This window comes from Pan troglodytes, chromosome 5 (assembly GCF_028858775.2).
Source record: "Pan troglodytes isolate AG18354 chromosome 5, NHGRI_mPanTro3-v2.0_pri, whole genome shotgun sequence".
Lineage (NCBI taxonomy): Eukaryota > Metazoa > Chordata > Mammalia > Primates > Hominidae > Pan > Pan troglodytes.
In genome coordinates this window covers 175302498-175319669 of record NC_072403.2, presented here as the reverse complement: position 1 = coordinate 175319669, position 17172 = coordinate 175302498, and the positions used below count along the sequence as shown (strand labels likewise).

Sequence of the window (17172 nt, the reverse complement as noted above, 5' to 3'; positions counted from 1 at the left end):
GGGGGGTAGGTGAGGCGTGCTCTTTACCTTGCTCTGCTCTCAGGCCATGCCTGGACTGTTCTTCCTGCTCTGGCACCTCAGGGAATCAATCACTTTTGTCTCTTCCTATTGCCTGCTGTTCCTGAACAGGGCTCCTCTTCTCGCTGGTCCACAGGAACCTGTTGACCTTCCCCGGTGTGCCTTAGGGAAGCGGAACACCCTCAAAGTATAAGTGTGTTTTGCCATGAGCAAGGCCAGGACCACAGAGCCACCTTCCTCTGCCCCTTCTCATCTCTGCTTCTTATTTCCACACCTTCCCACCTTTCCCTTCCCTTACTGCACTGCCTTCTTCCTTCTCCTCTTCCTTTGTTCCTCCTTTCCTCTTTTTCTTCCTTTTCCCTTCCCTTCTTACTAAACAAAGTAAGAAGTGGACAAAGTGTGAGCGTTGGTCTGACATGCAGGCTGGAGCTAAGAGCTACTCTACCAGGAGGACTTGCAGGTTGGGGCTCGGGCACGCTGCAGCAGCGGAGGAGCCTGTGGAGTAGCCAGGCCCCAGCGGGACACGGCACCTGGTGCAGGTGAGCTCTTCTCTATTATAAAAGTGTGACGCTAATCTTCAGCTCTCCTGGGTTCTCTTCATCATAAATATTCCTGGAATGAACATCACTGTGTTGGCTTGTCCTGAGGCACTCACCTCAGCCACTCCCTTCTAGGCTGGACCTTTGTGTTCTGTAGAGAGCTGCCTTGGGTGGTAGAGGCTGGCCTGAGAGTCCCAGCAAGTCAGTGCCCACTTCAAGTCATCTTCAGAAGTAGCTTATTTTATTTGTTCTAAATAATTATCTGTCCATTTCAACATATACTGCAGATGAAATATCTGCCAATGCAGCATTACATAAATACCAACGTAGTGCCAGCTCCAGCTGAGAGTGAAGCCGGGACTTGTTTACCTGCAGTAACCGCGTGCTCAGCATTCTTGGGTGAGGCTGTTTATCATGGCCAACCTGCAGCCAGTGGTCTGGAGAGGCTCTTGCACCTGTACGGTCCCACCTCAGAGAGGCAAATGGATCTCTGCTTGTTGAGAGTGATTCTGAAACTATGCAAGCTCGTGGATAAGGGGCTCTGACTGGCAGATGGAGTTTGTTAAGGGTAAAAGGAGTCACCTGGTGGGCGCTGGTCCTGGGGAAGGCATGCAGTCAGCCAGGATTGCTTGCCTTTTCAAGCCACCCTATGTGAAGTCACCTTTTGCTGAGGCATCCTGGCTCAGCGGATCTGGGCTCATAGTTGTGAAGACCTGCAAAGTTGCTGATCCATCTGTATGGAATTGTCTGCATCCGTGCAGGGTGTGACAACCCGGCATGTCACTGTGGTCAGAGCAGCCCGGGGCTCTCCTGCATGCAGCGCCGGTGCAGACTTCCAGCAAGCCCATCTGGGGACTGTCCACTGCTTTATAAAGGGTATGGGCAGGGAACTCTGGTCAGGTTCGAGCAGGATGTGATTAACATGACACAGACTACTCTTTTATTGTTCTAACAGCATTTTCAGTGGCATGGCAGTGAGTGGGTCACAGGACACAAGAAAAGACAGTGGATGAAGTTAAGAGAAATAGAAAAGCCGCAGGAAGCAATTTTGGAGGACGCCAGTGCTGCTGGCAGGAGAAACCCCAGCCAGCAAGCCACAGCTCCCCCGTGGGCCTGCCCGCCTTGCCAGCCTCCCAAAGGTGGTGACGCCCCCAGCCGCAGCCCCATCCTATCTTGAGAGCCCCTGTTTGGGGTCTCCACTTTCTCTGCTGGCCCAGAGGAGCCGTTGCCTTTGCAGGGATCTTCTTAGTTGTGCCTGAAGATTGTGGCACCCTTGACCTCTCTCCTCTGCCATCTCAATACCATATTCATTTCTGTCCCGCAGGCTTCTTTCACGAGGCTGCAATTACTGGCAGGGACACCTTACCTACCTCCTCCTCTCTCTCCAAATACTGTCCTTCGAGGCCTAATTGAAGGCCTCTCTCCTCCAGGAAGTCTTTTCTGAATGTTTGAGGCTCTGATAACCTTCCGGGTTTTTCCCTCCCTAACTCTGCTCCTACAGCAGTTCGGCATTACACACCATCCTGCGTTCTTTATTTGTTTATTCAACCACGTTTTAGGGATTTTGAAGGTGAATTACTGTTGCTGTTTCCATCAGCAATAAACAGACATGTAGACACATAGTTGGACACATTTGGACACGTCAAATAAGTCTTAAAGGCCGTGGAATGAGTCTAGTTATATATGTTTTTGCATTCTAGATGGCATGAAATTTAACGTCTATTCAAAAGTCGAAACTATAAAACTCCACTAAGTATAAGCTTTCCAGATAACTAGTTTATTTTCTCCCTGGAACTTAAAATAGGAGGAGGAAAGGGAAGTCTAATTCTGAGAAAGTAGGATCTCTTTCGGATGTTTTGTCCATTAAATAGTGAATATTTTATTACACTAAAAATTCTATGCATGTAGACTTATAGTAAGTACTCCATATACATTTTAGGCTGATAAATTGGAATAACTGGTATTCTAAGGGGCATAATTTCCTAACATAAGGACACAGTTATCTGTGCTACAATGAAGAGATTAAAAATTGGTTGTTGAATGCTTTATCTTAAAGGAGTGCTGTGTAGTAAAGAAGATTCATATTTGCTAAGCTCTTTAAAAACTGTAATGCATGGTGCAAATGTTACATATATAGACGTACATTCTCTTTGCAAAGAGCTTTCACAAAGGACAATGTACTATGAAGATGGCCACTTGGAAGTAAATAGGACTTTGAGGAGTTTCTGATGCCACTGTAGAGAATGTCAACAATGGCAGTATTAAATTTGCTGTTTTTTATTATTTATTTCAATGCCCAGAAGCAAACTGTTGAATAATTTCACCATCAGGTTACAATTGAATTAGGTTCTAAATTATAGGAGGTTAGTGGGACTCTGTGGACCTGAAATTGACCTCTGCTGTCACTTGGAGACAGTTCTGGGCATCTTGCTGACAACAGCCGCTAAAGGAATTGTGGAGCCTGTTGGTCCTCATGAGAGGAAGTCAGCGCTTTCCTCATCCATCTTTTCTTCCTTCTTAAGAAAAATTCTTCTGTCCCAAATTTCTTCCCAGAGGAGGGTTCTCCTAGAACTATTCAAGGGTCTCTTCCAACAGCATTTGACAGGTGTGGAATTACTACTTTAAAAAGTCACGAGACTAACTAACTGAAGGGGAACAATGGTGCTTGACTACGAAGGCCACATTTGTGCTCAGGTGCAGGTTATTCAAGCTGTGGCTGAATGTCTTTGGAACCATTACTGGGGCAAAGGCTGCAGACAACTCCTTGCTAAACCATAAAATGATGATTCTGGCAAGCAAAGATCAGATGCAATCTGAGTTCTCTGAGAAGCAGAAGAATCAGTGCTTTGAAAGGGATCACAAATACTGGATTTTTTGTGGTGGTGGTGGTGGTGGTGGTTTTGTCTTTTTTAGAGGCAGAGGTCTCACTCTGTCACCCAGGCTGGAGTGCTGTGGCACGATTATTGCTCACTGCAGCCTCTAACTCCTGGGCTCAAAGTGATCCTCCTGCCCCAGCCCCCTGAGTGCCATAGGTGTGCACCACCTCTCCCCTGGTTACTTTTCTGTAGAGACGGGGGTCTCACTATGTTGACTAGGCTGGTCTTGAACTCCTGGACTCAAGTGATCCTCTTGCCTCAGCCTCCCAGAGCACTGGGACTACAGGTGTGAGCCACTATGCCTGGCCTGCAAATACTTTTAAATTGAGATATGAAATTTAGCCCTTTCTGGTTCAGTAAAATGTTTACTATTTTTATAAACAAAACATCAGAAGGAGATTCTACTTTCTCAGAATTAGACTTCCCTTCCATCCTATTTTCAGGTCCATGGAGAAAGTAAACTGGTCATTTGGAAAGATTATTTTCAGGAGTTTTATAGTTTTGGACTTCTGAATTAGACAGTAAATTTCAAGCTGTCTGGAATGGAAAAACATATATAACTAGACTCATTCTGCGACCTTTAAGACTTATGTGATGTGTCCAAATGTTGGTCACTGTGCTAGAGAATCACTCCAGTCTGCATTTATTCCAATTTATAAAGGTTTCTTTTTATTTTCAGCTGAAATTTTTACTTTGGGAAATGTTACAAAAATAATCATGATCGTTCACCATCGTTCCTTTACTTCTGCAGTATTGCCGAAAGTTTTAAAAAAGTGACTGTACTTTTTCCATAAAAAGGAATTCTTTGGTATAAAGTTGGTTTACTAATCATACTCTAATGGCCGTGCACCGGTGCACTATCTTAATCTATTTGTCATAAACTGACCGCCAGCATAATTTTGAATGAATTAATGAATTAATCCAGCACATGTTGAGCCTCCGCTGTGTGCCAGGTACTCTTCTAGGTTTACTTATTCCTTTTTTTTTTTTTTTGCCTGCTTAATGATTTCCAAAGCTTATCTGCCTCCACTGATGTCCATTTCAATCATTTTCAGGTGTAGATTAAGAACACCCTCTGGGCTCAGGGACTCTGACTACATCTTCTGATACCAGAAGTACTTCAACTTGCTCTCATTCGAAGAATCCATTGCCTGGGGAGCTGGTCAAATTCCTGGAGGGTCATGGATTTTTGTCACACTGATTAGTGGTAGATTGAAAAAAAATAATTTTCTTGTTTTCTAATATATATATATATATCATAAACAGGAAACAAATATATGTGTCTTCTCTGTATATTTAAAAACAATAACCTTCTGGATACATTTCCAGACTCTGAACTCATGCTTGTTTTGATGTTCATTGTGGTTTTTCACCAACACTGCCTGTCTGTATGATCTTTAATCACAAGTTAATTTTTAAAAGCTTCATTAGTGTGCTGTTTTTCTAAGCTGAAATTAGTTTTTTCGACTTGGACATATCAGCTTAGCTGCATGTGCCTTATTTTCTTATTATCATAATCTATGGCTGGTGGTGTCAATTTGATGAGAGGTTGTGCTAATAACACCCAAGTTGTGGGTTTCATTCTCGCCACAGGGAGGGCAGTTCGTCTCAATGGAACAGGCAGACCTATCTTGTCCAGTCTTGCAAATGTGTATGAGGGTCTGGGTGTAAGGGTGAATGTTTGCTGGACCTGGGTGTTAAAGCTTTGTAGTCCCCATCAGTATAAAGCTGTTTCTGCTCCTGCTGACCTGGCTCAGTGCAAGTCCTGTAATGATGGGTAGGCTGCTGGCTCTGCTCCTTCATGAAGGATGGCACACCCATGGGAATGGCTTACAGTCCTCTCGTTATCTTTCCGTTACATATATTGGTGCATCTTCAACTTCTAACTCATTAGAACAGCAGTGCCAGAGTTTGAATATTTGATTGCACTCAAATGTTGTGTTGAAATGGAATCCCGTGTTGGAGGCGAGGCCTGGTGGGAGGTGTGCTTTGGTCATGGGGTGGATGCCTCATGGCTTGGTGCCATCCTTGCCCTAGTGAGTGAGTACTGGTGAGGTCTGGTTGTTAAGTACGTGGCACCTTACCTCCCACCTCCCTCTTGTTCCTGCTTTCATCTTGTGATGTGCGTGCTCCTACTTCACCCTCTATCGTGAGTAGAAGCTTCCCGAGGCCTCCTGGGAAGCAGATGGCAGCACAATGTTTCCTGTACAGCCTGCAGAACTGGGAGTCAATTAAATCTCTTAAAAATTATCCAGCCTCAGGTATTTCCTTATAGCAATGCAAGAATGGCCTAATACAAGCAGGAAGTCATGTTTTTACATGCCACAAAAATTCCCGTGGAATCTTATGTGGTTTACCATTATTTTTTTTAACGTACCATCATCATTTATAAGGTTTGAGGGAGGCATATCTCACACATGAGTGTGAAATCCTACTCATCACGCTTATGAACTACAAAAGATCAGTTTACCATGATTTTTAATCCCATTGGCTCTTTTAATTAAAATAGACATCAATGATGCAAACACTTTCAAACATTTTTGGAGTTTATCCTTTACTACATCATGGGTCACTGTGGAGGCTGCTGCTGAGTACTGTCCCAACCCTCCTACGGAACAGGTTCTCCCCAGGCACTGGGATGTGAGCCACCGATGGCTGGGTGTCACCCTGGGAATTGCCCTCCGCCTCAGACAGGAGCTGCTTCACTCAAGGTTACCCCTTCCTCCAGCAGCCTGCATGGGCTGGCTAATGTATAGGCACAGAGCCCCAGCCCCTTGGCCTCAAGTGGAGATTGCCTGGGACCCCCTCCAAGAAGTCTAACCTCTCCTGCCCAGCCGTTTCTTCCTCTTTCTTCCCACCTCCAGCGTTATTAAGGCCTAACTGACAAATAAAAACTATATACATTTACAGTCCACAATGTGATGTTTCAACACATGTACGCTCTACCCTGTGGGATGATTACATCAAGCTTATTAGCATATCCATCACCTCACATGCTTCTCATGTTTTTGTGGTGAGAACATTTAAGACCTACTCCCTTAGCAATTTTCAAATATACATTATTATTAACCAGCGTCACCATACTGCAGTGGATCTCCAGAACTCATTCATCCTGTCTCATCAAAACTTTGTGCCTTTTAACCAACATCTCCCAATCCGCTTTCCTTCCCCAGACTCCTGCTAAACACCGTTCTACTCTCTGCTTCTATGAATTTGACTTTGGATTCCACATATGAGTGAGATCACGCAGTTTTTGTCTTTATGTGACTGGTATATTTCACTTAGCATAATGTCCTCCAGGTTTATTCATGTTGTCGAAAATGAGAGGATTTCCTTCTTTTTATTTTGTTTTTTTGGTAGAGACAGGGTCTTGCTGTGTTGCCCAGGCTGGTCTGAAACTCCTGCACTCAAGTGATCTTCCTGCCTCAGCCTCTCAAAGTGCTAGGATTACAGGCATGAGCCACTGTGCACAGCCAATTTCCTTCTTTTTAAAGGCTGAATAGTATTCCATTGTATATATGTACCACATTTTCTTTATCCATTCATCGACTGATGGACACTTAGGTTGATTCCATGTCTTGGCTACTGTGAATAATGCTGCAATGAAAATGAAAGTGCAGTATCTCTTCAACATACTGATTTAATTTCCTTTGCATCTATATGCCCAGAAGTGGGATTGCTGGATTACACAGTATCTCTATTTTTAACGTTTTGAGGAACCTCCATACTGTTTTCCATAATGGCTGTACTAATTTACACTCCCACTAACAGTGCGTAAGGGTCCTCTTTTTCCACATCCTTACAAACACTTGCTATATTAGTTCATTCTCACACTGCTATAAAGATACTACCTGAGACTGGGTAATGTATAAAGTACTCACAGTTCTGCATGGCTGGGGAGGCCTCAGGAAACTTACAGTCATGGCAGAAGTGGAAGAGATACACCTTACATGGTGGCAGGTGAGAGAGAGGGAGTGAGATGCTAAGGAGGAAGAGCCCCTTATAAAGCCATCAGATCTCATGAGAACTCACTCACTATCATGAGAACTGCATGAGGGTAACCACCCCTGTGATCCAATCACCTCCCACCAGGTCTCTCCCTAGACATGTGGGGATTATGGAGATTAAAATTCAAGATGACATTTGGGTGGGGACACAGCCAAACCACATCACTTGCTATCTTTTGTCATTTTGATATTAGCCATTCTAATAGGTGTGAAGAGATATCTCATCATGGTTTTAATTTGCATCTCCTTGATGATTACTGATGCTGACCATTTTTTCATGTACCTGTTTGCCATCTGTATGTCTTCTTTTGAGAAATGTCTGTTCAGATCCTTTGCCCATTTTTAAATTGGGTTATTTGTTTTCTTGCTATCAAATTGTTTGAATTCCTTATATATTTTGTATATTAACTCATAGGATTTTTGGTTTGCAAATATTTTCTTCCATTCCGTAGGTTATCTCTTCACTCTATTGATTATTTCCTTTGCTGTACAGAAGCTTTTTAGTTTGATATAATCCCATTTATCTAGTTTTGCTTTTGTTGCCTGTGCCTTTTGGGTTATATCAAAAACAACAACAACAAAACTACCTAGGCCAATGTCACGTAGTTTTCCCCTATGTTTTCTTCTAGTAGTTTTACAGTTCCAACTCTTATATTTAAATCTTCAATCCATTCTGAGTTGACTTTTGTATGTTGTGAGATAAGGCCCAGTTTCTTTTTTCTGCATGTGGATATCCAGTTTTCTCAATACCATTTATTGAAGAGACTGTCCCTTCCCTGTGTTATGTTCTTGGCAGCTTTGTTGCAGATCAGCTGACTATAAATGTGTGGATTTATTTTTGGCCTCTCTATTCTGTTCTATTTGGTCTACATGTCTGTTTTTATGCCAGCACCATGCTGTTTTGATTATTATATCTTTGTAGTGTATTTGGAAATCAGGCAGTGTGGTGACTGCAGCTTTGTTTTTTTTTTTTTTTTTTTTTTTTGAGATGGAGTCTCACTCTGTTGCCCAGGCTACAGTGCAGTGGCATGATCTTGGCTCACCACAAGCTCCATATCCCAGGTTCAAGTTATTCTACTGCCTTAGCCTCCTGAGTAGCTGGGATTACAGGTGCCTGTCACTGTGCCTGGCTAATTTTTGTATTTTTAGTAGAGATGGGGTTGTGCCATATTGGCCAGGCTGGTCTTGAACTCCTGACCTCAGGTGATCTTCTCACCTTGGCCTCCTAAAGTGCTAGGATTACAGGCATGAGCCACCATGCCTGGTCCCAGCTTTGTTCTTTTTGCTCAACATTGCTTTGGCTATTCAGGGTGTTTGTGGTTCCATATACGTGTTAGGATAGTTTTCCTATTTCTGTGAAAAATGCCATTGGAATTTTGATAAGGATAGCATTCTCAGTCTCTTATAGGCGTTATTTCTGTGCAAGAATCTCCAACTCAGAGCCCATTTCCAGGGAACCTGACTAACAGAATCACTCTGTTTCTACTTTATTTTTCATCCACTGTTTAGAAAAGCAATTCAATTAGCAAGGCACATCTTCATAATGCATGCCTTTCTGCCTGTTTGTGGACCAGCTCCCTCTCCCTAAGCATGTTTCTTCTGGTCCTCAGCCAGTTGAAAGCCCACCACATGCTAAGGCCAGCAAAAAGCAGTCTCCCTCAAGCCTTTTCTGACCACTTTCTCTTTCCTGTTCCCTCTTCCAAAATTAAGTCCTCCTGTAACCCTTGATTTAGGCTTCTTCTTTTATAGCATTTACTTTTTCCTGTGCATTACAGTTGAGTCGTCTAACTCTCTCACTAGAATGCAAGCTTCTACTACTTCCATCCTTCTTCTGCTTTCCCATTGTGTGTGGAGCTCAGTGGGCACTCAGAAAATGTTTTCTCAATGGGACACACACATTTTTATTCTCAGTATTTTAGTTTATCCTTAATATTCTTTTTTTTTTATTTTTCATTTCTGAGATGGAGTTTCACTCTTGTTGCCCAGGCTGGAGTGCAACGGCGCAATCTCGGCTTACTGCAACCTCTGCCTCCCACGTTCAAGGGATTCTCCTGCCTCAGCCTCCCAAGTAGCTGGGATTACAGGTGCCTGCCACCATGCTCAGCTAATTTTTGTATTTTTAGTAGAGACAGGGTTTCACCACGTTGGCCAAGCTGGTCTTGAACTCCTGACCTCAGGTGATTCACCTGCCTCAGCCCCCCAAAGTACTGGTATTACAGGCATGAGCCATCGTGCCCGGTCAATGTTCTTTTGTTTTACTTCTTTTTCCCTAGGTATGTTATACACAATCATACCTACTACATTTTTCAGTAGAAGTTAATTGGTAATTATTTAAGGCAAGATCAATCTGTACACTAAGTTAAATAATCACAATATTACAGTCTCATTTACTTTTCCTTTTTGAGCTCCATAATCATTAACTTTCTCTACGGCATTCTGATATTACTACAACTCTACATGATTTTTCAAAAGTAACATTTGAAATGTTGCAGTCAATTCTCTTAATTACTTGGGATGGAGGCAGTTTGGACCCAGTAATTTATATATGTTAATACTTATAACTGTTTATTTATCTGATGTCAATATTGGGTTCTGCAGAATCTACATTATTTCTTAGTGGTTCAAATCTCTTAATTTTTCTTTCTTGGGCAGATTGGGCAAATGCTTCAGCTCTTTTAGGATGGCCATTAATTCCACCCCATCCTTGTTACTTGTGAACGTGTTTAAAAGTGTTTTCCGTGCAATGCTTTTGTTCACATATATATTTTTTTAAGTGAGACAAGGTCTCACTCTCACCCAGGCTGCAGTACAGTGGTGTGATCTCAGCTCACCGCAACCTCCGCCTTCCGGGTTCAAGCGATTCTTCTGCCTCAGGCTCCCAAGTAGCTGGGACTACAGGCACCTGCCACCACACCTGGCTAATTTTTGTATTTTTAGTAGAGATGGGGTTTCACCATGTTGGCCAGGCTGGTTTCGAACGCCTGACCTCGGGGGATCCACCCGCCTCGGCCTCACACATCCTTCTTTGGATGCAAGCTCCCATCTCACGCACCCTCACAGCATCGCCAGGAACACGGTTGGTTGCGATGGACCATGGGGGACCTTCATTTCCACAAGCTGTCCCTGAGAATTCCAACCTGCTTCTTGTAAATATAGTTACATGCTCAAATATCTTTTTTATAGTGGGTTAATTTTCTTGACTTTTCAATTATCACTGTAATCTATAATAAAAGTTTAAAAAATACTTTACAGTTTTTTGTCATTTGGTCAGCTCACCTGAACAACTTGATTTATTTAGGAAAAATGTTCCATCAGCTGCTGAATTCAGTGTCTCCTGCACTGCACCTGAATATCGCCAGGTGATCAGGGTGCAGCCTGTCTGTATTCTCATACCTTCTAGCAGATTTTATAGATCCCAGAGCTGCGGATTAGAAAATATTCTTCTAGCCCTTAACAGTCTGGCTGTGCAAGGTCCCACGACCCAGTATCCTCAGCTCTTCTCTCCAATACACACCTGTGCCTGGCGGGGAAGACCTTTAATAGGCAAAGCCCTTGCTGTCAACAGTGAGCGAATGACATTGAGCTTTGGGTCCTCAGCAAGCCCACTGAACTGCAGTGCCTTGGTCAGTTCAGTACAGTTCAGCACACTTGCAGGGACACAACACATCTTTGGCATTCTTTGGAATATTATTCATTTATTTATGTTTTCTTGCTTGTTTATTTAAAGTTGTGGTTATTTTCAAATAGTTCCCTTGGCTGCAAATACCCTCCTTTCTGATAATCAGGCAGAAGCCTAGGATTCCAGCTTCAACGTAAGATGTGCTTTGCAACCATGTAAGTACCTCCCTGAGAGTCACTGGTTCAGCTGCACATGGTGAAATTAATCAAAGAGTAATGTCTATTTCACAGAGTCACAGTGAGGTGTAGGCAAGGCACAAAGGCACATGTACAAAGTTTGCAGGGAGCTTGGCTCCTTCTTCTCACTGCCTTTGCCCGCACGGAAGAGAAGTGGCGTCAACCTTCCCGCAACACCCAGATTCAGACTCTAAGGACCCAGTGGCTTCCTGAAGATTCCTATCTCTGGACTCTGTTTTATTTGGGAATACAGGAACAAATAACTAGGAAAACTGCGATGCTGAGCCAGATGTGGGGAAATAGAGTATTTATTTTATCCTGTACCATTTACTTCCAAGATAATGAAATGCTTTCTAGAGGACTGAGACAGCCCACTACAGTATTTTCTTATGTATTTTGTCTTCAAAATGCTTGATTTCCATTAGCATTTTAAAAATAGTAATCTGCAGACACTAAAGCTTGTTTTACTCCTGAACTATATGATTTATTCTCACTGTGTCTTGCCTCTCATGTGAAATTGCTGGAACAAGACAGCAAAGTGATGCAGAGCCCAAGTTGCGTAACATCAGTAAGCTTAGGTCTTCCTTTCCCAAATGACAGGGACAATAATGAATCTTACCTCATAGGGATGTTGTGAGGATTTAACAAAGAAATCCAGGTAAGCTCTTAGGATGATTCCTGGTACTTGGTAAATATGCAATACAGTTTAGCCATTATTAACGATCATTAGACATTCCATATACTTCTGGTAACATTTACGTGCAATCATGAGTATTTAACTTCTCCACATACTCTCTTAAAAAAAACGTAATTAAAGGAAAGATATGCAAATATTTATCTCCAAATCACACACATCTGGAAGTTTCAAAAAGTGGTCTTTGACTTTAAGTACTGGACTGCAATTTTCTTATCTAATTTAATTTATCATATATTATGGAAACTCTATGGCATTCTGTGAGTTTTCCCAAACGCTGTCTTTTCTGTGCCATCTTCTCCGCCTTAGAGCCTGGCTCTCACTCCTGCCTCGTACCCTTGTTCTCAGGTCTACTATGGAGAGAGAGAGGGCGTGTGCAAATCTACATCTCAGCCCCACTTGCCCCCGCTTAGCAGTCAGTCCTTCTGTCCCTTGTCTCAGAATGCCCTGCCAAGAGGCCTGAGTACTGGGACCACACCCCTGGATAAATTAGACAATGTATGGAAAAACTCACAGACGAGGCTTTGTGAGCATGAGCGTAATTACTAAAAAGATGGAGCACACCCTTTCCTTCCTGTACTCCCCCACCCCCGCCCTCTGTCCTGACTCTATCTGTCGCAGAAGACACAGAAGTCACTCTGCATGTATTGGGAGCTCCTTTTATGTGCAGCTCTGTTCTGGATTCTGGGCAGGTGGTGGTGAAAAGACGGCATCCTTGCTTGGACTGGGGCTCACATGCTAGGGAGAAAGAGAGCTAATGCATTGATATTAAATAGTAGATGATGACTTGGTTTCAAACAGCAGTGTGTTTTGTGAAGCAAAATAAAGCAAGGTAAGATATGGGAGGAGGGTGTGCGGCCTTTCCATAGGGCAGCCAGGGGAGGCCTCTTTGGGGAAGCATGTTTGGACAGAGACCTCAGCAATGGTGAGCACCCCATGGAGACCGGGGCCAGGATGCTCCGGGCTGAGCGAGCAGAAACTGTAAAGGCTGCAAATAGGAAATGTCCTTGGTGTTTCTGAGGCTTAGGGAAATGCTGGTAGGAGGGAGGGAGGCAGCAGGAGGAGGCAGGTGGGAAAGGCAGGCTGAGCTGTAGGAGGAGGCAGGTGGGAAAGGCAGGCTGAGCTGTAGGAGGAGGCAGGTGGGAAAGGCAGGCTGAGCTGCAGGAGGAGGCAGGTGGGAAAGGCAGGCTGAGCTGCAGGCCGCAGTGGGGAGGAGGATTTTACTCTCAGCTCAATGAGAAACCATTGGGAGGTATTTAAGCAAGAGAATGGCATGATGGGATTAATGTATTGAAAAGATAACTCTTTTGCATAGAAAGCAGATTTTCAGGCTTTAAGAATAGATGCAAGGAGAAGAACTAGAAGACAAATGCAGAAGTTCAACCCAGAGACAGTGAAGGCTTGGGAAGACACATTCTGGATACTGTGAGACATGCTCAGCTTTAAGGTGGGTTGTGAGGGCAGAGCCCATGAGCTTTGCTGCTGGATGGGCTGTGTCTTATAAGGATTAGAGAAGAATAAAGATTGACTTTTAGGGCTTTGGTCTATATAACTGGTGGTATTGGCTGAGATGGAAATGGCCAAGAAAGAGTGGACTTTGGAGGAAAATGAAGAGCTGTGTCAGAGGTTAATTCTAAATCACCTATTTAGACATTCAAATAGGAATAGTGAGGCGCGGTTAGACATACAAATTAGAGGGGTGGTTAGAGCTGGGCATATCAACCTGTGACTCTGTCATCTGTGTATAAAATGGCTTAAAACCATGGACTAGAATAGGGTTGCTGGACAGAACAGGCACTGTGGACCTTCTATGCGGAGTAAGCGCAGTGGGGGCTGTCCTGTGCGTTGGAGGATGTTTGGCCGAATCCAAGGCCTCCAGACACGAATGCCTGCGGCATCTCCCCACCTTGTGACAAAAGTGTCTTCAGACATTGTCAAGTGACCCCTGCAGGGCAAAGCTGTCCCCTGTTGAGATCCACTGGACTATATACAGGTTGAGAGAGTGCAGCTGGAGAAGAGAGTAGCCCGAGCCCTGCCCCTGCGGCAGAGGGAGGAGGAGCCAGCCCAGGAGATGGGGGAGCGACCTGTGAGCTGGGAGGAGCTGGAGGAGCAGGTGGACAAGGCTGTTATCAGAGCAGATGGTTGGGGTGAGTGTTGCTGGGAGTTTGAGTAAGAGGAGGACAAAGAACAGGACCTTGGGTCTGGCAACACCAAGGCTGCCAGGGGCCCTGACATGAGGCATTTCAATGGAGAGAAGGAGACAGAAGATAACTGGAGTGGGTTGCAGAGGGGACGGGGTCAGTGTTGAGGACGTGGCCATGGAAAGCACTCATAGCCCTTGGAAGGAGTTCTGTTGAAGAGAGAAACAGAGAAGAGGCGATACCCATAAGGGGATGTGGGGGCAAAAAGGAATTTATTTCTAGCATGAAAATTGCAGTAGAAAGTGGAATAATTATAGAAATTAACTTCTTGGGTAGATAAGAGAGGATGGAATTCAGTACAGCCAGAATTCAGCATCTATCTGTGTTAGATAACTGCACAGCGATTGCTGTATCCATCATACGAGGAGGGAAAGTGAGATATGAGGACAGAGAGAGGTAAGTTGATAAAAGTTTTCAGTGGGAAGATGTGCTAGTCTTCATGTGATAGTTTCTGTTTTCTTTTGGAAAAGAGGAAGCTAATTTATTCACAAAGAATGAAGAATAAAACACCTCTAAGAGTGCAAATATGAATTCCCTAGGGCAGGGGCCCCAGCCTTTTTGGCATCAGGGACCAGTTTCACGCAAAACAATTTTTCCATGGACCAGTGTGGGGGAGGGTTTCACGGTTCAAGTGCATTACATTGATTGTGCACTTTATTTCTATAATCATTACATTGTAATATATAATGAAATAATTATACACCTCACCATAATGTAAAATCAGTGGGGGCCCTAAGCTTGTCTTCCTGCAACTAGATGGTCCCATCTGTGATGGGGTGATGGGAGACAGTGGCAGATCATCAGGCATTAGATTCTCACAAGGTGCACACAGCCTGGATCCCTGAGATGCACAGTTCACAACACAGTTCACACTCCTGTGAGAATCCAATGCTGCTGCTGATCTGACAGGAGGCAGAGCTCAGGCAGTAAAGCGAGCAATGAGAGCAACCCTAAATAGAGATGAAATGAAGCTTTGCTCACCTGCCCACTGCTCACCTCCTGCTGTGCAGCTGCTTTCTAACAGAGCACCGACCAGTGCCAGTCCATGGCCCGGGGGCTGGAGACCCCTACCCCGGGAACCCCTACCCTCGGGGTATGTAGAAAGATTGTTGCCTATTTGAGAATCATGATCAAAGGTTTCAAGTGAGTGGATGCCCCTCCTCCCCTCCTGAGCAGACTGCATGGACGTGGGCTTTGTATCTGTGACTGGGCCTCCCCTGGAACCCCGGCCTTCCTGTCCAGGGACTGGCGTACGCCTAGACCTGCCTATCGCCTGCTCTGTTGGGGCTGGGCTCCTGTTGGGGGTGAGTTTCCTGAGTCTGAGCTTTCCTTTGGTGCTTGCCAGGAGCTTGTTTTAGCCTTTGGGCATCATACCTACAACAATCGGGCTGCACCCCTAGCTTCTGCAGGGAGCAGTACATTCCCAGGCCTCATTTAGTCAGGCTAAGCCTCTATCGCCAAGCCTGGTTCTGCCCATCCCAGAGTCTTTCACACTTGTGCCCAGACCCCAGTCCTATTAGGACTCAACGGAAGTTTTGAATGAAAATTGGGAAGATTCACTTGCAAAGGCGTGCTGGTGGAATGCTTGTGGGTATTTCAAAGTTCCTCATGGAGAATGTAATTCTGTAGATACAGCAAGTATAAATGATCATTGCTTTTATATGGATTATTGGAGGATTTAATTAGACAATGCAAGTTGAAAGCAAGCACATTGAATATTGTAAAGTTGCAGTGCTAGTTAAAGACAGCAGAACCTTAAATAATAGGTGGTTTTGTTCTTGGAAGAGGGTTTCCTAAATATAAATAATTAAAATAAATTGGACAGCAAATTGGGGGAAAATATAGCAATGTTGCCAAATACGACAGCATCTCACACTATGATAAAGTTGTATCTCTGCGTTGTGTGTACATGTGCATATGTATGCACACGCATGTGTGTACGGGGGCTGGGTGCACTGAAAGGTAGATGGATGGTGTTTATTGAGGGCTGGGTGAAGTAGTCAGACTCAACTTGATTTTTCTAAGCCATTAAGCTCTCATTTGCATTTTAGATATTCTATTTATCAGCTATCCTTGCTTTACATTAATTATAGTTTTCAAGCATTTGTAAATATTTCCTTAAAAATCCTGCCTTCAGTTTATGTTCCTCTTCGTTTTTCTTCCCCTTTTCTCTTGAGAGCAGCCTGTGAATTGATGGTTTCATTACTGTCTTCTGCCCATCCTCCACCAGGTTTTTGTCTAAGTTCCTCCACCTTGGTTTCCTTGGTGATGTGCAAGCCCCTCGGTTTCCAGCCCTTGCCCTTGGTGCTGGCTCCACTGAGGACAGACACTGCTTTATGGCCCTCCTTTCACATCTCCACATCACCCTGGTGTCCCAGATCCCTCAAAGTGCATGACAAGGCAGCTGTCCCCAGATGCTCTTTACAACGGCCAGCTCTCTATTAGACAACACAGGAAAAACTTTCTTTCTCACGTCCTCTGGACACAGAAAAGAGGGAAAAGTCTACATTTCATGTGTTCAATTGAAAAATGATCTCTAAAATTACTTAAGACTCATGGATCCTTCTCTTCCCAGCCGGGCTTCTGATAAGCACACCCTACACTTACTGCTGCGGTTCCTGACCTTCAGTGCGCTTTACAGCCACCCAAAAGCAGGCTTTGTCTCAAACACTTCCTGGAAATCGCTTTTGCTGAGGCCACTGTTGATCTCCTAAACAATAAATCCAATGGGTATGCTTCAGTATTTGTCTATTTGTCCTTTCTGAAGCATTGGGAAATTTTGATCTTTTATTCTTGACTTTTCTGTCTCTCCTGTCATTCTCAAGCCTTTTCCTCTTCCTACCCAGTTAAATGTTGGGGTTTCCAGGGTTCCACCAGGGGCCATTACTCGTCATTGCTTTATGTTGTCCTTGGGTGATCTCATTAACCACCACAGTCATGCATGTGGCTACCTTTCCAGCCCAGATTGCTCATAAATAGCTC

At 44.1% G+C, this 17172-nt stretch overlaps 1 protein-coding gene and 1 pseudogene across 9 annotated transcripts in view; both read right to left on the bottom strand.

Moving 5' to 3' along the window:
* The window catches only part of PACRG (parkin coregulated), a 656455-nt gene that overhangs the window by 137782 nt on the left and 501501 nt on the right, over positions 1 to 17172 (bottom strand). The gene's annotated exons all lie outside the window — the stretch shown is intronic.
* LOC112209699 (small nucleolar RNA U13) lies at positions 5800 to 5895 on the bottom strand (annotated as a pseudogene).